The 24863-nt window shown below is 29.7% G+C and overlaps 1 protein-coding gene across 7 annotated transcripts in view; it reads right to left on the bottom strand.

Annotated features, from left to right (window-relative positions):
• The window catches only part of wdp (Leucine rich repeat protein windpipe), a 68179-nt gene extending 46916 nt beyond the window's left edge, over positions 1–21263 (bottom strand). For 2 of the 7 annotated variants that reach the window (XM_036369953.2, XM_014248175.3), the window contains exons 1-2: positions 19116–19395; positions 14992–15344 (exon numbers count right to left, since the gene is read on the bottom strand). The gene's annotated coding sequence lies outside the window, so the exon portion shown is untranslated. Of the gene's footprint in view, positions 1–14991; positions 15345–17586; positions 18446–19097; positions 19414–21244 lie in introns of those variants that run through there. The other 5 variants (XM_070108427.1, XM_070108428.1, XM_014248174.3 and 2 more) reach the window with 4 other exon arrangements.
• Positions 21264–24863: the final 3600 nt, after the last annotated feature.

Here is a 24863-nt window from a genome sequence, read left to right as displayed (position 1 = left end):
TGTGTAAATACATAACATACAAGAAAATATGAGAGGGTATAAAAATTCGACAGTCATAAGTAATCGCATACAACTTAGGGCACACCAGCGTCTGACAGAGGATTTTAATAAAGTTTGTTAAACTACAATTTTCAGTTAAAATTCGTAAAGAAATTGACTGAAATGGCAACTCATGCATCGTTGGCAAATCTAGTTGCAGTTATGTCTGTCTGTATGTATGTAGTTCGCGCACTAAGTTAGCGTTTAAATTGTCTAATCAGCGTTTGAGCGCTTTTTCCACCAATTCAGGCTTTTTGGCACATGTCACTTTCTTGTTGTTATTACTGTTTTTATGTTTACGGTTTTATTAGCAACTCTGCAATATCGGCGCGTGGTATACACTGCTCGTCTTTGACGTCTCCGCTGTTGAGGTCAACACACTTACATTGGCTGCCAAGTCAAACGACACCGATTTCCTCCGGTAGTCCGCTGGCGAAGCCGCCGTGTGCCGTTAGCGCTTCATTTTAAACGCTTGTTTTTACTACTTTCGGCAAAGAAAAATGATTTTTGTAATTGTGAAACGATTAAACGATTTCGTCAGCAATTGATGGATGGCAGCGATGTGTTGTTGTTTTTCCTTTGTTAATTTTCCGTTTTTCCGCTGAAGTGCAACCGTCGTTACATGATTTACTTAATTGCTGGCATTGCAGTTGTTGTTTACGCGCGTTTTTTTCGATTTTTTAATTTTATTTGTTGATTGGTTACTCTCGGATTTGCATGTGCTGCAGATTACTTTTTATAACTTGGCATAACGGTTTTTATATATATTTTTTGTACATAAAAAGAGAAGAAATTACTTTTAAATCACCAAACAATTTCAGTTTAATCGTCGAGTATTTGAAATATATTCAAATGTAGATTTCATGGTATAAAATAAAATGTTGCTGGTATTTTGATGGTCTGCAATTAAAAGTCCTTTAATGTTAGCGATTTTAAAGACTCGCGAAAGTTATTTAATTTCACTTTTTATCGGTGCATCGCGGCGTGACGTGCAATTATTGAAAAAATTTGGCAACAAATAATTGCAGTTGAATTAATTTGCTATGGTATAACGGTTTTTATCAGTCTTTAATGGCGGGAAAATATATATGAGAGTATTAAAATCAATCGTAGCCTCACATTCCAGGCATTAAATCAATCGCCGCATTTAATTTCTTCTGTTAAAAAAAATTTATTTGAAAAACTATTTTCGTTTAGTGGGAATGAGTAATCAAGTAGTCGCATTTGGAAAACTTGTGTACCGTATGAAAGTAATTAATTATATATTTCATTAACCGAAGGAATTATATTTTTATAATCCGAAGTCCATTGCAACAAAAAAGAACTCCAAAAAGTTTTTTGCCTAACTTGAACGGATAGTGTTTATAAAAATATATCAAAAAATACTTAATACAAATTAAATAGTTCCTCTACTAAATGCTTTTTCGAGCAACATCTGCCATTTGTGATATGTGACAAAATTAAGGGACCTGCAGCTTTAAACTGACTTCGAATTGCTAATTTTATGAGAAGGCTTTTCGAGCCAGAAATATGTTTGGAAGTTTAATATTTTGAAGAACTGTTTGTTTTACCTCAAACCTCTACACCAGTGCGGCAGCCTCACAAAATACCAAAAAAAGTCAATTTTGGATCTCACGCAACAAAACGGCAGCATAGAAAATAAAATATATGAAATTAGTGTTACCAAGTTTTTTGCTAGCGTTCATAATCTTTAGCAATTGAAGCCTTTCTATTAGCTGATCATACAGCACTGATAACATTTGCGTATTTAATCAATTATTATCCAATCAACTAGAGGTCTTTATTTAGTTTTAATTAAGAAAATACAATTTTAAACCCTTTTTATGTCCTTCTGTACAAATTTTTTTATGCTGCTTCTCATTATATTTCATATTATGTTACTACAGGCCAATTAGCTAAGCAAATTAAGACGTAAATTGACATATGGCGCTCACTTAGTACTTGACAGCTGTAAGAGAAATACAATGATTTTGTTCGTGAAACATCGGTGTAAACAAAGTGAACGATAATTACTCAAAATCGACTTTTCCAGTCAACACAATTTACAGTTGACGTTTTACAAAGTTGCAGGAGAATTTTATAAAAATGTATTGCTAATTTAATACTAATTTGGCAATTAGTTAATTTCTTCAAATCGAGCACAAGTACAAGTATTGAAAAAATTACCGAAATTAAAAAATTAAATTAATTATTATTTAATAATGACGAATTTATTTAAAAAAATTTAATTTTTAACCCTAAAATTGGAATTAAAAATTGGGAATTTGATATCTAATCATAAAATCTGAATTAAAAATTGATAATATATTTTTTAATTCAAAAATTAGAGTAAGAAATAATAACATTGTTTTTTATATCAAAAATTGAAAAAAGAGGGAATAAAATGGAAAAATTTGCATATAGGATTTCTTAATAAAAAACTATAATTAAAAGTATTTTACAAATGTACATACTTATTAAATGTAAACAAATTTCAAAAAACACTATTTTTTGTATTTATAATGATAAACTTGGGATAAACATTTTCTTATTTTGCAAACCGGTATATTTTTTACTTTTAATCCGGTATTTAGGGTTAGAAATTTTATATTAGTTTTAATTTAGTTTTTCGGGATTACAAAATAGAAAACGTTAATTCAATCGTCTTTTTAGTGCAATATTAAAAACCCTGGTTGGAGCACAGTTTAATGTTCTTTTTTATTTGATTTGAGATTTTTATTGTAGATAATAAGATTTTTTATATTTTTAAATTGTTTTATTTTGTTTTTGAATATATTTTCTTTAATGTGGTTTTGATTTATATGCTCGAATTGTTTTGCGGTTAGTATTAATGCGAATTGCGGTGGTAAGGTATCACTGGGTCAAGTATATGAAAGTTACACGCATTAATTTTTATTTTATATTAGTACACGTGGCCCAACAAATAAAATATATGAAATATACTAATGATTGGGGTAGCTTTCTTTCGAAAAATCCAGAGTCGCTAGTTCACTTCTCAATCGTTTTTCTAATCCAAAAAGTAAATCAAATATATATCTATACAGATGTTATATAGGCATGAGCAATTAAAAATTTGCATATTTAATGGTAAACTTGTTTAATAAATTCTAAGCTCTTGGAATAGAAAACTTAAACTTAATTAGCAGAAGTCGCTGAATAGAAGTTCCTTTCGAATGGAGATAAATATAATATTCGTTTCAGTTGATATAATACTTATAAATCCATAATAAATTAAAAAATAAATAATTGAATAATTCACATTATTTATTATGAATATATTAACTTATCTACGAGTTGGATGCTTTAATTTTAGAACCACACAAATACAAACGTATTTTGCAAAGCAAAAAATCTACTCAATTTTCATGTACTTCGGCTTTTAATAAATGGTAACCGCTTACTACAAATGTACATACATATCTATATGTAGGTATACACTTGTATGTACATGTTTTATTTAGCTTTTTGTATTTGCAGTTTGTCAAGCCAGAAACTACACAGCATAATTAATTACTACTTTTTTTTCGTTATCTTCAGTCGTTTATTGACGTCGACAATTGACATTGCGGCAATGTGTTTGCGAATCGAGATCTTTGAAAACTAGTCATAAGTACAGACATATGACTGGAAATATAATATAATTTAGACATAGAGTAAGGGAGTTCATTTAAACAAATATATGTTAGGGTGGGTAAAAAAATTCTAATAGTTTTTGTCTTTTCGTACTTTGAAAAATTGGTTGATAGACACCTTCAAAAAAGGCTCTCCAAGTATGAACTCTTAATTGCATACACTTGTAGGAAATTTACTGCTCAACAAAAATGGTATTTTTTTCTCTTTTTTGTTTCCTTTTGGTTTGTTTTCCTTTGATAGGCATTAATGTTTGAGATGAATATTTCGTGAACGCTTAACTTAATCAAAAAATTATGCGAAACATTTGAACTTTGCAATTTAATTTAAAATTATGTTTTTTCATTAAGTTATAAAATTCAAAATCAAAAAAAAAAAAAAAACAAATTTGCTTTAAAATAGTCAAACTTTAATCGTTAATATTTTTGAAACGCTTTATCTTACGAAAAAATCGTAATAGAGCATTCAATTTCCTACAAAATCTATGAAACGAGATATTTTTTCAAGCAGTGGAAAGCGAGCTATATATAATATAAGAAATGAGAAAAAAAATAGAAAATCGTTAAGCGGAGGAGATTCAATTGTAACTAGAACGCTCATCTTTGGAGAGCCTTTTTTAGAGATGTCTATCAACCAATTTTTCAGAGTACGGAGCGATAGAAAAAACATTTATTTTTTACCCACCCTAATATTCATAAATACATGTATATAACTGAATTGTATTGAAAGAATGTACATAAACAGTACAAAATAATAAATAAAAAATAGTAACCAAATATGCAAATTAAAATTTTAATTTTAATATTACAAAATTTATAGCCTTAGGAACCCTATATCACCCCAATACTAGACAATGATGTCAAGGTATAACGGTATAAATAGCAACTAAGCATAAACACTTTTAACACTTTCATAATAAAATATGTAGATTAATATTTATTAACAATATCTAGCAGAGCTAACAGCACACCCTTTTTAATTGTCTTTGAATATGATTTTTTCTAAACACCCAAACAACACAGTAATAATTTTTACCAAGCACCTTATGCATTGACATAACTACACATAATTATAGTCCACCAAGTATGCACCTCAGAAATTTCAACACAAAAGCACATAAAATCGAAAAAATGCAAACATCTAGAAGTCGAAGGCAGCTAATCCTAAATAAACTTGTCAAACTAAAACGTAAAAACGAAATAACAAAAAGAAGCAGTTAAACTTCGACACAGTATTCTGTGTGCTTTACACAGAACTAACTAAAACATAAACAAGAATATGAGGCAGATATAATATCAAAACAAAATAAATATTTAGCCAAAAGGGGAACAAAGAGCTGCTATCAAAATAGAGTGTGCATAGACATAATGTGTTGTAAATGATAGAAAAATATGTACCCTTGTACAATACAAGTACATAGTTATAAATATATATATATGTATTTTTTGCTTCGACGCCAGCATGTTGAACCACAATAACAAAGCCATATCTATAATTAGCAAATGTTAGAAACATATTTTTGTTGTTTGCTATTTATAACATATAGGATATTGTATTTATATGCTAGGGTGATTGATTTATTTATCTGAAATGGATTAGGGTTAGAGTTTTTAAAGAACATGACAGAATTTTAAGCTTCAAATGGCAATTTATTTATTCTCGAAAGAGTGGATATTTCAAATTTACTTAAGTTTATTTAGAAAAGAATAACATTTTCGATATCAGTTTAAAGTCAAATGCAATCGAAATAGTCAATGACATTGTTCATGATATTCGAAATTATTATATTTGTGAAAGGTTTTAATACCCGACTACGAACCGAATTGAAATATATGTTATCAAAGAAAACAAAAACCGAAAAAATCGAAGAATCAGTACTTATGAGAACAGAAACAAAATATTATTTAATTTTTTTTTTTTTTAATTTTACTAAATAGGGAAGGTTTGAGTTTTGAGGTTTGAAGCGATACAAAAAAATTTTCAAAATTCAGAGTCCTTGTTCAACCTGTATTTAATGTCGTTATGCTATGGTTTCAATCGAATGTTACTATTTGTATGTTCCCTGTAATTGTGCATTTCCCTCAAATCTGAAATTGAGGTCGGTAAATTCACGGTCTATGAAAGCCGCTTTTCACAAATATTCACGTTCAGAACTTCACTGAATCGAATTAATAAATGATGCAAGTGGAACCTAGTTATACTGAAGCTATTGCTAACTATGTAAACATTTTATTTTTGCGATGACTCTTTATGGGAACTTTGCAGAATTGTCTTTGTGACATTTTCGAATGTGAATATTTGCATCCTAAGAGAAAGCACTGCAGCTTTCAGACAAATGATTTCTTTGATAATTGCATTTTTGAATTTTGGTATAAGCGGCAGCGCTGGCAAACAGAAAGTTTCTTTATTCAATGCATACAATGTAAACATTGTAAGAGTCTAACAAATTTAATATTAAAACAAAAGTCATACTTCCGCATATAACCATTACAGATAAGATAAGCTTGAGTGGAAGCTAGGTTAAATAGAACGTTTGTTCTGAGTAAACTCTTGGAAAATTTTCAAATTATTAGTAATAATGTAAATGCATATGCCTATATACCTATATTTGCATTAACCACGTAATTGATATTTTTTGCCAACTTACGTCAACTACAGGTGCTTCAATTTCCAAATAAATAACACATAACTAGAGCACCACCATAGATAACCAGTGTTATCAGTAGATAAGGAAGTTTTATCGCAATTTGTATATTTCGTAAAATACTTAGTTTATTATCAGTTGCAAGTATTTCAATGCCACAAGGCGATAAAAGCAAACAAATTGGTGAAATATTTCGACCAACGGAATCCAATGTTCCGTGCCAAGCGCCAAAGTCAACGGCGACAATAGCACAGCACACCAAAATAACACACCTTTATTTATTCTATCATTAAGTGCTTAAATACTTTTAAAAATGCACACACACTTACATACATATATATAACTTGTACGTATCTATTTCAGTTATATTGTGTATACCTATAAACCAATAAAAGTTAAGCAAAAGTGATTTATTTCGCACTAACTGCGCCCAGACATACATGATGTGATGTGATCTGCTTAGTAAAAGGGTTAAATGGAATTTGTCTAGCTTCAGCACTTGTCATATAGTATTAACGCCGATTTTGGGTCAAATGCATAACGAATGCTTTTATCATTTGGAAATGTGTTGCATATCAAGATTTGCTGGTATTTTGGTAATACGAATAACAAGTGTTCTTTGATTGCGTCACTTTTTCGGTGCAGTTACGGTGCTGATAGTATTTTTGGATACATGTTAAATTCAAAATACAATTTTTTAATATAATTTAATCCAAAAAAAAATTTTTTTAAATACGGCAATATTATAAATATGTGAATACAACATATTTGGTTTAAAAATCCGGATTTTTCAAAATGAAAAAAAAATTACAAATTTAACGAATTTTCTAAGTTTAAAAACTTTGTATAGAGACACCAAGACGTTTGTAATGTTATTAATGATTACATGCCCGTATGTATGTTTGTATGTAAATATGGTTAAAACCGTTTAACACAGATGAGTAAGCAGTTAAGCTCAAGCTATTGCGTCACTTTCTTAACCGCCAACAGTCAAGTTAAAATACCGGTATTTTGTGTGAGAAAAATAGTAAAAATAATTAATGGTATATGTAAATAACAACTCGAGCAGTAAAATTATGTTTAAATGTTTACAAGCAGTTTTTTGTACTGATTTTCTGATGTCACATGATTCTGAACTTGTTACGTGGATTATTCTTAATTATCAGTTGTCTGTCTGTTGTCTTTCTGCAATATTTCTCAATGCCAAGAGTTATTCCCAGAAATGTATTGATTCATAATGAACATTAATGCTTACAAGAAATTATTTCTTTTATTTTTCACTTAAAATAAGTTAAACATTTTTTTTTTCTTTTTTACAAGAAACCGTTTTTTTTTTTTTTTTTCAAACAAGGTGTGCATTAAAATTTCATTGCAGGCTTTTAAAATGCTTTGTGAGTTGTTAAACAAAAAAATATTTAAAAAACAAAGTAAATAAAACAGATCTTTATCTTGATTGTGATTGGTCAGTTTGTATGGCAGTTATACATTGATCCGTTTTGAACAATATCTTTGGAGATTGTAGTATTGCCTTGGACAATAGTTTTGCTAAATTTCGTGAATATATCTACAAACAAAAAAGGTTTCCATACAAGAATTTGATTTTGGTTAGTCAGTTTCCGTGGCAGCTAATTAGTATAATGGTCGCTGTTTTTCACAATAGTCCATACAATATTTCGTGAAGATACTCGTCAAATAAAAAAGTTTTTCATACAAGAACCTGATATTGATCGGCCAGTTTGTATGGCAGATATATTCTTTAGTGGTCCGATATAGGCTATTCTGAAAAAAAAAAGTAGCTGCTTGGGGAAAAAAGAACGCGTGCAGCAAAATTTCATATTGATATCTTAAAAGCTAATGGACTAGTTCATGCAAACATGGCTTTGTCGACTGACCTCATCACACTGATCATTCTTATATTTATATTATAGCGTTTCGGACGTTTAAACTTCATAGACCCTGTTCTGGGTATAATGAGTACTTTTTAAGTATTTAGAATTTGTTATACGTAGCTTCGAAGTATTTTTAATGTTTCAAAGAAAAAATTTTATCGCTGTGCAGAAATTCAATGAGTTCCGTTATAGAAATATTAAAACATGCGAGATAATGATATCAAAATATGCAATAAAAATATAAATTTATATATTAGAGTTTCATATTTTAAAATTTATTTTAGAATTTCAAGTTATATTTTTGACCAGCAATACATTTTTATTATGGTTATTATTATTTCTTGATCGACTCAGTTCAAAAATCTGCAAATCTTGCATGAAAATCAAATATTGATCATTTTCATCCACTCATAGGAATCAAACAGCTAAATCCAGAAATTAGCACAATAACTGTAACAAATTTTCCACCAACAAAAATTAAAAAAAAATATAACAAAGCAAAAAAAGTTTATTAAAATATATATAGTAATACATATATGTATGTAGATACACAATGCGCTAGTTGAAATCAAGGAAACAAAACAAAACAAAAAAAAAACAATAGAAAACAATAACGAAACACAAGAAACTGTTTTGTTTATGGAAAATCAAAGCATTTATTCCAAACCGCCACTCACTCGCTTATGCATCACTACGTACTTACACTCACTTGAGTGAGTAATGAGGCGCAAAATTAACATGAAACCTGAAAATATTTTACGCCTTCTCGATTTCCGTTTTCTTGCACAAACGACCGCTGCGGAATAACTTATTTTTTACAAAATAAAAGGTGCCGAAGGAAAACAAAAACAACGCCAAAACACTTATGAAGATTTTCCGTTTGCTTTGGGTGAGGCGCTGTGGCGAATTTAACACATGAGCGAAAAGAAAAATTATTTAGTTTTTTCCTTACAATTCACTGTTATCTGTCTTTTTTACACAAACTAATCATCTCTTTTTTATAGCATATAGTCATTTTAGTTTTCGGAAATCATGAAAAACAACGTCGTTGTTTGCCAATTTAATGACACTATGATTGTGCTTAAACACACTCACTCAGTATTTAGCTCGAGTGAATATGAATATCAGCTGATCGTAATGGCACTTCCTTTGGATTTTTGCTCGCTTTTTTTTCTTTTCACGCTGAGTCAAACAACACGCCTTTTCAACGCCTTTCATTGTCACGCTGAATTCTAATTGCCTAGTTTTCTTTTATTATTATTTTTTTTTCATATAAGTAAACACTAATACATAGATAAATGTATTTTTTTGCACTGTAATTACGTATATTTTATTTAATTGTTTTTTCATGAGTTCGTATACATTAATTTTTCACTTCTAAAGTTTGTGTTGCCAAGCCGTTGCAGCTCAATACTTTTTTCATTGAACTAGTCAACATTTTACTTTCATTTTCTAATTCACTGCTGCATTAGTTGGCAATGACAAATTTCTGTGGTAATTTTCTATAATGTACCATATATATTTTTTATACCAAGGTAGTAAGGTGAGGTAGAGATTTCAACAAATATAAAGCCTACGGGTTTTTTAAAATAATCTGAAAAATTTTTGTGAGGATTTTTGATCGAAAATTTGTTTTTATTTGTTGTCATTAAAAATCGAAATAATTTAATAAAAAAAGAGTACAGTGCGTTTGGGACATATTTTAGGAAAGAAACTTTTTTGTACAAGACAAAATAAATATATATATATTATATATGAATTTTTCACATAAGTTTTAGGGTTATGTGAAAAAGGTGTGACTACAAAAGTTGTAGATCTTTTCATTACCTACAACTTTGTCACATAACTTTTTTCTATAGTACGATTAGTTTTGCCGGTAATCCGGATAAACCGTTTTAACCTATTAAGAATTTCTTTAAATTTTTACTATTTTCAAAGGCTACTGCACGTTTCATCAAATTTCATCAAAACAAAAAACTAATATTAATTCGCATGATATTCACATGATTTTTTTTCTTTTTATATGCTTTAACTTAGTATATAATAATTAAACAATAATTTTTTAGTTTGCATCAAGCTAAAAAATTAATCCATCAATTTTAATAAATGCAATAATATTTCAAGCTTATTTTCGTGTCAATTTTGATCATTTATTAGATGCTTATTCATAGCCGCCTATGCATTAATAAAATTTCCCGAAAAATAATGTTAGTACACCCACTTATTGCGTGAACACCTAAAATTGCAGTTGAACATACTGTGTCGTTTTTGCCGCTATTAAAACGGAAATTTCAACAATAAAAAAGAAGCAACGTTTTTTTATTGTTACGTGGGCGACTAAACCACTTTTAAATTAGCAGCAGCGTGAACATTAATTTATTGAAATATTCGTAGATAAGTATTTAATTTATGCATGTGTGCAATTTGGTAAAATTTCAAGTAAACATATGACAACAAAAAAATATTAAATATGAAAAAATTATATAAATTAAAATAAATTGAAATATAATAAAAAAAAAAAATAATAATAAAATTAAAATAATACAATTTTAGCAAAAAACAATTTATTGACGTCTTTTTATTAGCATTAAAGTTGTTTTACCTTTTTCGTTTTGTTTAAATTTTTGAGACTTTTTTTACTTACTTTTATTTAAATTTAAATTTTTTACAATTTTTTTTTATTCCTTTATTAGTTACTTTTTGTTCTCTATTCTCTTTTCTTTTTTATTACTTCAAAGGTCAATCAGCACATACATGTTCTGCTCAAGTTCCGCACCGTTTAAACGAAATCAGATTAGTAAGCAATTGAAAATTGATTATTGTGATTCATGCGCCTGCAACTTGGCTACCAGCTAAGCATTAAGGCAGTAAAACAGTGAGAGAAGTAATGCATGAAATGCCGAATTTCAAATTCGTGGAAATGAAAATTCACACAAATTTATTTATATATGCGGTTTGTGTGGGTATTTGAAGGTGGGCTAGTTGCTATCTATGCTTATATTTGCTCTTTTTGTTTCATTACTGCTATGGCATTCAAACTATTAATAGAAGTAGAACACGTAAACTTTGAATTGATAAATTTTAATGACAAAGAAAAATAATAACAGCATTAATGACACTGCACTAAAGTTAGTTAATAGACAAAACAAACACCAAATCGGAAAATATATATTAAAAATGTAAATAATATAAAAGAAATGACATAGAATAAATAGGTTGAACTTGATTCCGATCGTTCAGTTTGTATGGCAGCTTTATGCTACAGTGTTTCGATATCGGCGGTTATGAAAAGGAGCACGGAGAAAAGGAAGTGTGCAAAGTTTCAGATTGATATTTCAAAAACTAAGGGACTAGATAGCGTATATACAGACCGACCGGCAGACGGACAAACGAACGAACATGGCTAAATCGACTCAGCACGTTACACTTATCATTTAGATCAGAGATAAAGAGATGCCCAACTCATCTCTCACTGGAAATGAGAGCTCAATTGCTAAACGTCAAAACTTCCTGAGCTCTGGCAACTGTCAAAATTCAGGAGGTCTGACGTTTAGCAATTGGAAAAAGAGGGACAGCCAGATTGAAATCCTACAGAAAAATAAGTGAACAGAGAGATTTGTTGCTGCTGTTGAAGATCACTAACGAAAATTGGAAAACAATGAAAATGAAAGAAAACGCGAAAATGAAATGTATGTGTGATTTTGTGATGCTTCGTAGTATTAATTTTCAATCGAAAATGAAAACAAAAAAAAAAAAAAACTAATTGAGAGTTAATACATTTTGTTATGTAAAGTTCAAAAATCAGGTGTTTTAATATATCACAAAATCGCAAAAATGGATTAAAATAGTTTTTCATATTTTTAACGGATACATGTATAATATTTAATTTTAATAAATTTTGGGTATTTGAATTTAAATGCCCAAAAATTATTATTTTGTCCGATCTGGCTACAATGGAAAGTGTTATAAAAAACGTTAATTTTGGGCGATCTCACACTGGAAAAAGTTGGGCATCCCATTATTACTGATTTAGCTACTAACTGTCTTCCATTGGTCATTTCTCTGCTCGCTTCTGCGCTCCTGTCAAAAAATTCACATGTGAAATCCACAACAAAGTGATCGAGTTGAATTGAAGCAACAGAGAATGCGTTAACCTCAGAAAATTATAATAATTTATAGAAAAATAAAGGGTTACAGCAACGTTTTTTAGCGCGAAAAAAAATTTCTCCACTAAGAGAGTAATTTAGCGATGTATTAACTGAAAAATATGGAAATGATATTATATTTTTTAATGCAAATATCAATTAAATTCAATTAATATATTATACTGCTTGCATATGAAAAATGTGATATGTCTTTCAGTCCACATATAAACAACGGTACCTGATAAAAATGTTTATATAACTTCTAAAATTATATTATTATTATCCATTCAATATTTATTTTCATTTACTCTGCACACTGATAATTTTAAAATTTTATTATAAAAATGTTGATATACACATATATATTTATTTTTTACGCTTTAATTGGCTATTCTACTGCTTATTGCATGCACCGACTCCAGCAGCGTGAGCAATATAATTGCTACATTGCCACTGCGGTTTACTTTCAAAAAATATTGTGATAACCCAGTAAGAAAAGAAAAAATTTATACACATTTTGCACTTTCCAAATAAAAATATGATTTTTTAGAAATGAATGCATATGTATATTTGTCCAAAAATGGTATATGGGAAATGTTCTCTACATTCGTATATCCATTTGTTAAAAATATTAACACGTATATTAAAGTTTATTTTTGATGAATAAATTTTACTATAGAGAACAATAATTTATTTTGTTTAAATTTCGAACTTCGAAATTGCTCTTATTTTATTGATAAGAGGAGAAGGTAGTGATTTTTTTTACTTGTCCAACCATTTATGAAGACAAACTAGACTATCAGTAAAAAAAATTTTGAAAAATGTGTCCAACCATTTTCGAGTAAAAAAATAGACCAATAGTACAAAATTTCCTAAAAATGTGATCATAGTTTTACTTTACAGTTCATATCTGAAGATTTCCAAATTCAAAGAAAACTAAATTATGATAAAACTTTTATTTCGAAACAAACTTGTTTTTTTAGTTTTTAGTAAACAATATTGAACATTCGAAAGTGTTTTACGAAGTTTTTTTTTCTCAAATAAAATAAACAGTTTCGCTGACTCATTTTCATTTTAAAATTTTATGTAGATTTGTTGAAGAAAATGCCGGTAAAAGTGTGAAATAATACTTGATATTTTTTTGTTTTTACACACCTTTTATTTGTAAAATCTATAATTAAAATGTTAGCTGTATTCACTTTTAGTTTGTTTTTTTCAATTATTATGCATTTACGAATTTTAAATACAAGCAAATTTTCGATACACACCTTAAAGGTTTTTGTTCAATGTCAAGTAAGTTTACGTATCTTTATTATTGTTATTGCTTTTTAATATTTTAGCAATCAAAATTTTAACTTTTTTAATTTTGCAATTTCGAAAAATAAAAAAAAATGCATGAAATGGGGTCAAGTTTGTAAAAAAGACGCATAGCATGACGATCATTTCCCTCGCATGTGCCCTTTTCAACTACAACTGTTTAATTGCATACCTGCTGATTTGACTTTATGGTTGTTGCATATTAGCCCTCGAACAAATACCTACATATGATATATATATATATGTGTGTATAGTAATATACTATAATGCTGTTGTTTTTTCAACCATTTTCAATGGCAGTTGAGTAAATTTATTGTGTTTTAAAAGTAAGCAAATAAAGTAATAAGAAATATTATATTAGTGGAGCTGTGTTATATTTGGATAACCCTTTTTCAACTAAAAAGCTGGCTATTTTCTAGGAATAAAAGGAAGCCTCTTCAAATTTGAGCTCTTAATTAATATTTATAACAAAAGGTTATTTATTTTTTTTTTTGTTTTGTGAAGAAACACTTTGTGCAATAAATAAATAAAAATTATATACATTTACACTATTTAAAATATCCTAACAATCGCTTATTTATTTGGGGATATTTGGGATTATCTTGATTTTGTAGGCGATCTACAGGAAGACCTCTGAAAAAATGGTGTTTGGCAGTGAGGAAGATTTTTCTGCTTAAAATTACTGCTAGTCCAAAAACCAAATAAAAAATATAGTTTTGTGAAAAAATTTTAACTTCAGAGTGACTTAAAAATTAAAATTTCAATTTTATGAAATTCACAAGTAGATATGTATAGCCTCCCAACCGACATGAAAAAAAATAAAAAGAATTCGGCACACCCTAATGCGTATATATATACGAGTATGCATATGCGCATGTAACAATACGAAACTTAAATTCGCAAAGTTCAAAGTCGATTTAAGCGCGCAGACGTCATACATACATCCATATGTGTAAGTAATGCATACATATGTACATACATTTATATTATTACATAATAAAACTTTATCGTTTTAAATTTTACTAGTCATATTTATAATTTTTATATTTACACACATGCATATGAATACACATGCATACACTCATGTGTGTGTACAGTCGCTGAGGCTAGTAAGTTCACAAGTACCACCTAGTATTTCTCAAACTACACAAGCTAAAGTCCAACAATTACAACACACACACATACGCAGTCACAACGCTTGCTTAATAGCTACAATCTTTATACCGTTACTGCTTAGCAACTGTGGAAATTTCATGTAACTTCAAACAAAAATATAATTAAGTATTAATTAGTCAAGTAAACTCACCCTTCTTCCAGTATTGGGTAAGGTTTGTAGTGAAGCGCGTTTATTTCACTTTTTCCTCAGCTAATCCGCTTAGAAAATATTTATATATTTCTTTAATTTGTGTATGTGTGTCACTATGGTTAGGTACCTTCTTCACTTGTTTAATTGAAAACTATTACGCTGTGGTTGTTGTTTTTTTTATCGTTTTCTCAAACACTTTTCATTGTCTCACAGAATTTGTTTTTTTTTTGTGTAGTTTTAAACAAATATTATTGCCTTAATTGAGGTTTTATTAATCCGCACACAGTCAGGCCCACAGGCGTATGTATATCTATGCTCATGTACGGTATGTATGTATGTATGTATGTTGTATACTACAAGTGGAGGTGATATATGCAAAATTTAATTAGAATAATTAACACTATGTGTATGTATTGGAGGTAATCGTGTGTGTATGTATAAAGTGAGCAAAAGCTTACGCGTGTCAAGGCTTTCTTTTTTGTTCACTTAAGTACTTTAGTTAAGTTAAGTTTAATTCGCCAATGTTTTATGCAAATTTTTATTTAATTTATGAATTTGTTCGAAAAATTTATCAAAACTGTAAATAATTTGCATACAATTAAATTTGATTTTACGAAACCAGTAAGCAAACAAAAAAAAAACACAAAACAGAAATTTAATTTCAATTTAAATATGTCTCTTAGTACATTATGCAAAAAATTTTAAAGTATTACTCATGTGATCTTCTAAGCTTTAGGGGGTTTTCCGATGCATTTGTTAGCAGTTAGACGAGGTTTCTTGCACTGTAAAGCTAGATTGACAGTAAGATGATTAATCATTTGTGAGTATATTTATATTAGTACCTCGCAATACATATATTTACATATTCGAAGTAGAATTTAGAATCTATGTAAATAAAAAAGTGTAAGCTTAGTCTCGATAGCCTTGCCAGAATTTATTATGTGTTTCAAAGCGTATTTTAAAGAATAAATTTTACAAATCAATATAATATTTTTTTTTGTCAAACGAAGTACATATTTACATAATGGTTTTAAAATAAAAAAAAAATTAAAAATTTAAATGTAATAACAACTTATTATTAATAAAAAGTGGATAGTATTTAATTTAAAATTTTTCAAATCAAAACAACTTTTTATAATAAAATAATTTTTTTCAACCCAATTTTTTTAAATGAAAAAATTTTTTCAAAACAGTTTTATTTAAACGAAATATTTTTTTTCAAAATAATTTTTTTAAATGAAATAATTTTTTTTCAAAACAGCTTTTGTTTTGAATTGAAACTATTTTTTATTTCAAAACAATTTTTTAATGAAATAATTTCTTTTTTGAACATTTTTTTTCACTTGAACTTTACTGTAAATAAATTTTTTTTAGGTACTGTTAATTATCAGTGTCGGAAACGAATTTTAATCTAATTTATTTGAATATAATTTTTAATTTTTATGAATAATTTTTATTTCTTGTTACTCTGTTTTTTTCTATTAATTATTGGAAAGGCATTTTAATTTTTTTATATTTTGTCCGTTCTAATAATTAAATTTACTTATGTTTTTGCAAACATTAAATTGTGTATTTAGTAATTACTTTTATTTAATGTTTTTTGTACTTTATCAGAAATTAATTTGTTTGTTGTAGTAATATGTGGCATTCTACAAATTTTTTTTATATTAACTTTTTTTTAGCTTTTATTTTATTTACTTCATAATATATAAGGTTATATTTTAATCTTTTATATACAATATATTTGTATAAAAACCATTTTAGTTTAGATCGTATACCATAAATATTTTCGAAATTTATTATTTTATACGTTTTTTTTTAATTTTTTATTCTATGCACTATTTTAATTTTAAATATTTTATAAAATTATTTTTGTGATTTTTTAATTCCTTTTTCTTTATATAATATATAATTTTTTACTTTACGATATTTGATCTCTTTTTCCATTTTTTTTAAATTTATATTTATTTTATTTAGAGTTTTGTATATTTCATATATTTATTATTATTGATTTTATGTTACTTTTACCATTTCTTGTTTATTGTTTTTATATTTTAAGAATTTTACATTTTTTATTTTACATGTTTTTTAAATAAAGGCATACAATTAAATTTTTTTGGTACTTTCGACTTACATATATTCTCATCACGTGAATTTATTGTTTAATATTACAAATTTAAAAAGCAAAAAAAAATTTTTTAATTTTTTTTGAAATCCTGAAACTTTCTCTTATCCCATTAATAACGTACTTAAAACGCAAAAAAAAAATTTAGATTTTTGTAATTTTTCTTAAATTTAATATCCTCCATATTTCAATTTCAGAACGCATGCCAAAAGCCATAAATAACAAAAACAGGTAAGTAGTGAGCATTTCAACTAACAGCAGTGAATTATTGGTTAATGCTAATTCTCATTAAGTAATTTTCGGAAATTATTTATTTAATTTTTTCGAACAAATTCATGAACTTTTATTTAAAAAAAAAAAAAATATATATATATATTTTCACACTGATTTTTTATGAGAATTTATTTCATAAAAAAAATATAATTTTTTCACATTGATTTATTAGTTTGTAAAGAGTCGTGTCGCTTTACTTTTCAATTGAGGCTTTTCACATAAGGAAGTTATGTTTTTGTTTTCGAAATTTAAACTTTCAATTTATTGTTGCATTTTTTTATACATCATTGTTTGAATTTATTCGTGTATATATTTGCATTGTTTTCAAACCCTTTCACTTTTAATGTAACAAATTTGCAATATTTAAAATTATTTCAACAAACATAAAAAGTTGGAAATTCAGATATGTATGTATGAATATTTTTGCTTTTATTTTTTTCAATGTCACACACGCTAAATTTATGCACCGCAAGACATACACTGGTGCGCACCAAAAAACAGTACACCACACACGCCTCGAAACACGAAAAACAGGCAGTTAAAAGTTTAAAATTTAGAATGTAAAAAAAAAGATGAACACGAAATTCTTGCAGACAGTTGCGGCGACTGCAGCCAAAAACCAAATGTCAACGAAAGTCCTTCAACGCGTACAAAAATCGGGCGCAACAATGCTTTTGGCTGTGATTATTTCAATTTCATTTCATTCATTTGGGTTGTTGTTGTTGTTGGAGTTTTTATTTTTATTTTTGGGTTTTGTATTGCACATCTGAGTTTTTATATCATTTTAATGTATCTTCTTGTGCTTGTTCTTCATTTGGTGTGTGCTGTGTGTCTGAAGATCTTATGCGGCTATTAGGCGGCTGATTTCTTCTCACAAACACTTCACGACGACGACGACGCGGCGCGTTTCAAAAGCGACAAACGACTGACTGTGCCAACCATATGTCGCCGATATCAATGGGTGTTGCTGCCACTTGGTGGCTATTGCCGCTGATGCGGTTGCTGTATGGCAACAACAACAGCAGCAACACGAACAATAACATTGGCACACCGAAAACGAACGCAAACAATAAAAGCCAAATGTAAGGACACACCGCGCTGATTTTTTGTTTCTTCAATTAATTTTTTTTGTTATTTTGTTTTTGAATTCAAAAACAGGCAAAACAACGAATGTCAAAATGTTTGCGACAGGCGCAAAAATCAAGCGCCCACAACAACAATGTGCACACAAGCCACTAGAAGATATGATAAAAAGCAAAAAAACGCACGATGTGTAGCAAACAACAGCACAAAAGTGGGTAAATACAAAGAAAACAAAAATATTGGTATAAAAATAATTTATTGTGTTTTTTGTTAAATCTGTCGACAAACCTTTTTTTTTGTGCAAAAACAACACTTTTTTATTTCCACTCTATTTTCACTTAAATTATTGTTGCGGGTTAGTCGTTGATTTTGCTGTCATTGTTGTTGTTGCAACGATATTGTGCGCTTTTATTAACCGTTGTTTTGCGAAAGAATAAATTTCGAAGTGAAATTTGCAAAAAAAAAGTGTAATTGCTAAAAAAAAATTGAATCAGAAGCCGAAATAAAAGCAAGCGCAACAAGAAGGTGGGCAGTACCGTGGGCAAATATACGTCAATACTGACACAATTTTTTGCTTTTATTTTTTCAGACATTCAAAAAACAGTTTAGAAACACTTTATCGTACCGTTATTATTTTACTCACAATTTTCGTACTGTTTGTTGTTACTTTTTTTTCTTTTCAGCAATAAATAATACAAATTTGTACAATTTATTCAATTGTAAACTGCGAAACGCTGAAAAACGCGTGACACCGCCAACAACGACCGACCGACAATAGCGAATGGCAAACTTACTGGATCGCACACCACACACACAATAATCGAACGATCGAATCGCTAAGCAAAGTAAACCAAAAGCAAGCAATTCACGCCGCTGCAACCGCTCAGCACGAAAGCTCTTCGACAAGTAAGCGCTCAAACGCAAAAGCAACCTTAGCAGCAGCGCCAGCAGTCAGACAACCAACCAGCCGCTAGCAGGCCAACAACAACCGCCAAACGCTAAGCTAAGCCCACAGGCAGTAGTCGAATGTATGTATATAGACGTACGGGTACTCAGCGCGTGAAAACACACAACCAAAAATATAATATAAGAATAAAATAATAATAACAATAAAAGAAATAAACACTAAAAAAGACAAATTAGTCGTACTCGCACTCGTACTCGCAGCTGGAACACGCGGACAGTGGCAGATGCACACACACACATACACATACTTAGATACAAACAGAAATGGCAATAAAGCACGGGCATACGAAGAATGGTGGTGTGGAGCACAGCGAGTAGAGTGCACGCGGCATATATGCACGCACACACACACAGTTGCTCGCTTGGTGATCCTCCCTGACCCACCTCTTGCAGCATTATGGCAACAAACACGCTAATGAGGTAGCAAGCTACATTTGTGTGCGCTTATCGTGCCGCTGTGTGTGTTGTATTGTGCAGGCCGCGAGTACACGGCAGATGCACATGCAAAGCGGCAGCGGCAGCGGCTGCTGAGCGCTACTGCCATCGACTATGAATGGACAACGAACGGTGAGACAAACCGGTGAGGTGGTCGCAAAAAATCTGCTGCGTGACAATGGGCTCAAATGCCGATAATACTAAGGCAACTGCGCTTAAGCGAATTTAAAACGCAGAGCGTTCGAGCGTGTGAGTGGAGAGCAATGCAAATACTCGCAGCAAAGCACATGTAATCGAAAAGTGGTACCTATTCACTAGTCACAATGACTGATAAGCGGGCCGGTAGGAATTAATTCTCAATTGATATTATTTTTACAGGCCAATTGCATTGTTTTAGTGTTTTGAGTTAAGTAAGAAAGTATATATGCAAGTAACATAAAAAAATCTAGAAAAAACATTAACTTCAACTGCCGGAAGCCATAATATCCTTCACAGGTGAATTTCTTATAACATAAAGGATATTCAACAAGTATAATTTATATATTTTGACCAACCAAAATCTACTATTGGAAGATCATCTGATGTGAAATTATCATTTCGCACACCCAAATACTTTTCTTGTTCTCTCACATGGGGAGCAACTAAAACACTTCTTAAAATAAATTTTTCATATTTATATATTCTCTACAAATCGTCAATTAAATAATAACAGCTAATAAAGTGAGATTTTTGTAAGGTTGGATTAAATTTTGGCTACAGCCGAGTATTTCAATGAGTAAACGAGCCTATATACCAAACTTTTCAGAACCGTGGTTTCGACCGAACATTTAAGCCGTTTATATTTATGAAATGCAGGAGTTGTAAGAGACATTTGATCACTGAATGCATATATAGACACCTTAAGACTTTGATTAAATGATCTCAACTATATTAAGGTTAAACTTATTAAGCAAAAAAATCACTTCGTAATGGTAAAAATTTCCGCACAGCCCTCAACAGGTGCTTCATTCGCCAAAACTATCTCACTCACGCTCACTACAATAAAACGAATGTGAATCGATAGCTTTGAAAGCTTCACTCTTCAAATTTGGAGTTACTTAAACCAACTCTCAGAGATCATGTTTACGATAGAGTGAGTAATCGCACAAAAGAGTGAGAGTACTTAAAACACATATGTATGTATATTTGAGTATATAACTGATAAGATATGATAACTATCACTAAACATACACAAACTTCTGCTTTAGTAAACCAAATGAAGTTATTGCAAGTGTCTTCTAGACTATTAGTACAAGATAAGTTTTCTATTATTTACTTTTAACTTGCGGCTTATGACTTTTTCACCTTCTTTTTCGTTGCAAAATGTCTCACCTGCAATTCCACAAATATCTTAGGTAACATTTCACTCACTTGCTAATTGGAAGCTTCATATAGCGTAGCTTTATTTAAAGAAGTGACTTGCCAACTTTTGCATAATATATCAACTGACTAACCGCTCTCGATCTTCTCTTTAAATAGTGCTCCTTTTTAATTTCCATTTGTAAGAATCTACAGAAAAAACGAACAAAACTTTGCTGTGTGGTTTTACTTAGGCATAATCATTATCTTATCAGTTTGTAGTTTTAAGGCTGTGCATACAAACGTGTGTGCGTGAGTGTGTTTGGCTTTGTAGAGGCTTTGTTTTGATACACGTATATATGTGTACATACGAGTCTTATATTATATTTATTTTGGCGCTACTCGCATTGATAAGATACTTGGGTTTACAATTTGGGGCTACAGCGATTACATGTTCACCACAGTGCAATTACAGCTCAGAGAATCCATCAAAATAAGTTATGAAACGATTTTTTTCGAATGATTTTTACATGCATATGGGGTATAGAATTCAAGATTTCTGATTGATCAAATTTTTATAGACCAGTCTAAATAATTCTTGAAATCCCAAAATATTATGGTAGGATGAAACCGATTGGAAAAGAAGGAAAGCAGCTGTGATTCGTTTTGTGCGGCATTTTTTTGCATTTTCTGAGAAAACTTATCATAGTAATGCATGTAAATATATTTTTAGTAAACCAACAGAAGGTAGAGTTTTCAACGAACATACTTGTAGAGAATACTGATTTATAAAAATCTGATATTTTAATGTGAGAGTTTTTGATTGAAAACTAGTGTGCTTTTTCGCTATTAAGTCAAAATAAATGAAACAAATTAATAAATATTTTAAATAAAAATACATTAAAAAGTAAGTTAAAACCAGTTTTTAAATTTTTATTTTTTGTAAGATAAAAATAAACTTGATTGAGGTTATGTGAAAAACGTGTTAATACAAAAGTTGGAGATCTTTCTATTGCCTAAAAATTCAAAATTTTTTTGCACTTCCTGGCAGCTGATCGTCCGTAAATTATCGTTTCTTTAATTTATGTTAATATATATTTCTTTTCCAATGGATTTCAACCTACTATGATTTTTCAATTTTACCATTTTTAAAGGCTTCTGCACTGGCCTATTAGCGAAGTTTCCAACAAACAAACAAATTTGGTCCCAAATTATTTCGTATATTTGGCGTAGGAAATATAAACATGTATATAAAATCCAAGTATTTAAATTGGTTGCTAATATTACCAAAGAATAATCATTACAAAGTTAAAGAAAAAGCAGTGCGAGCTCCTCACAGATTGAGGCTTTATGATTATACAGACGTATGTATGTGTGCCGATTTCGATTTTGGAACAATCAATCATACAGATATTTTAATGGTCGAATCTCATCTGAGATTATATAAAAATGCAGATTATTGAATTTTTTCGTATCGTTTAAAATAAATATAAGTGGCAAGAAGCATTTATCTCAAAAGCTTTAATTTTTATTTTATATTTAATAAAATTTTGTCGGACTACTCCAGCGCGATTCGAAAAAAAATTAAGAAAACCACGCGATTATTTGCAAAAACTCGCCTAAACTATTAATCATTTATATGAGAACCCATTGTACGAGGCATACTCCAACTGTCTTTCCAGGCAAAGGTCACTTAGGACTACCTATGATTACGTGTAATCTTCACTTACATAGAAGTAATGTTAAGCTCATGAAATATTAAGGTGGTACGAATATACGAGTTGTGCGGTTTCTAGCTTTCAGTGGTTACAGGACCTAATATTCTGGACTAATATTCTACTAGAGTTCATGTCACGTGTCGTTGCATTACCGTATTACCCACTCACGGAATTTGTGAAGAAGATGTTCGAGAGTCTTGGGAATTTTTCTTTAACTGTATATACATATACACGTAATAATACCGTATGCAATTTGCAAAGAAATCTTTGCAAATTTTAGCAAACAATGTGTTGCGTTACATAAAATTCCAAAGAATTGAGCAAATGAAATATATAAAATCTGAAGTCACCTTTAACAAAATGCAAACGAACAGAACACACACACAAACACATGCCTGAATATTTGAAAAAGATAAAACAAACACCAATATCATTTCGGTTGAACTCGCAAAGGTTTCCCACCCAACCCACACAAGCCGATTTCGCACCCTTTTACACTCGCATAAGAATTTATTATACAAATATTTTTCGCCATATCTTATCATTTGGTTGGGTGTTCATGATAAGCTGAACTTGTCGACCATGCGCGCATTATTACTCATTTTCCAATCGCCGGTGGCCCTTTTTTTTTAATTTTTTATGGTGAAGTTTTTTTGCATTGCCTATACGGACCGCATTACAAAAATCAAAAATATTTAGTTATAAATGAAGCAAATTATTTGAGATAGAAAGTGACACTATCAAGTGTTATGTGTAAGGTGTGCAATTCAAGGTTATTTAGTTGATGGAGTGATAATTATAGAAAAAATATATATAAATGCTTTGCTGCTGTTTTGAAATAATAGAATTCTATATTTCTTTATCTACCTTCAAGCTAAAATTGTCTATTAGACATTCCGAGATTATTGGAGTGTAAAAAATAATTCGCAACAGCAGTTGAAGTATCTTATTCTGAAATTGTGAAGATTGAAAATTGTCAACGATTTCAGGACATTTTAAAAGGAATTCCTTTTAAAAAAGAATTATCATGAAATTCAATCACATCGACTATAGATTTAGAAAGAATTTAATAGCTAACGCAGCAGATAAAATAGACATGAATAGACCTGAAAGTTTAAATATCGACAATAGATTTAAAGCGATTTAGACGACTAGCGCACGAGTGTAAGTTGGCTCGGAATCTCGCTTATTACACTAATAAAGCTAGTTTCGTGAAAGGCTTTCTCTTACCGAGTTTTCTAACATGGGCGCATTTTAATGACCCTTGGAGGATTGAATTTATTGCAAATGCAGGTAAAACAAAGCGGTAGTGATTATATTATATTTTGGGAAGCAAAAGTTTAATTCAGTCCAAATCTGTACAATGTTCAAATGGTATATTCAAAAGCTCCACAAAGCTAACGTAAAGCTGCTTGTTCATCAGCTTACTGAAATATTTTTCTTTCAGATGAGATGATTCTAGCCTAAACTGCTAGTTCTGAAGTTATTGAAGGTTACTGAATGGTCAGATTATTTTTTTAATCTTTTTCTGTAACACTAATAAATAACTGATAAAAAGATCGATACTAAAAATACTGCTTGCCTTTTGTTACGACACTTTAAAAATTACCCAAAATTCATGTCTCTAGACTAGAATACCCGCTCAAGAACGAAAAATCTGAAAGCCGAACAAGATTCCTTAATATTCCGGTACGAGTTTTAGGTGGTATGGTAGGTTTCATAAAACATATTATTCGAATTTCAATCAGAGGAAGTGTTAAGTAATGGAAAATTATCGAGCGACAGTTCGGCGTTGGTGCTCACGAGTGTAACTCTTCAATAATTAGTGAGCAACACAATATAGCAAAACAAGAAAAATTAGTTTCTACACTTACAATGTTTATTTGACTTGTTATCAACACTTTTCACTGTTCATTAGATTTGTTTAGACAGTA

The sequence above is a fragment of the Bactrocera oleae genome, chromosome 4, assembly GCF_042242935.1.
Source record: "Bactrocera oleae isolate idBacOlea1 chromosome 4, idBacOlea1, whole genome shotgun sequence".
Classification (NCBI taxonomy): domain Eukaryota; kingdom Metazoa; phylum Arthropoda; class Insecta; order Diptera; family Tephritidae; genus Bactrocera; species Bactrocera oleae.
This window is presented reverse-complemented; position numbering and strand designations above follow the sequence as displayed.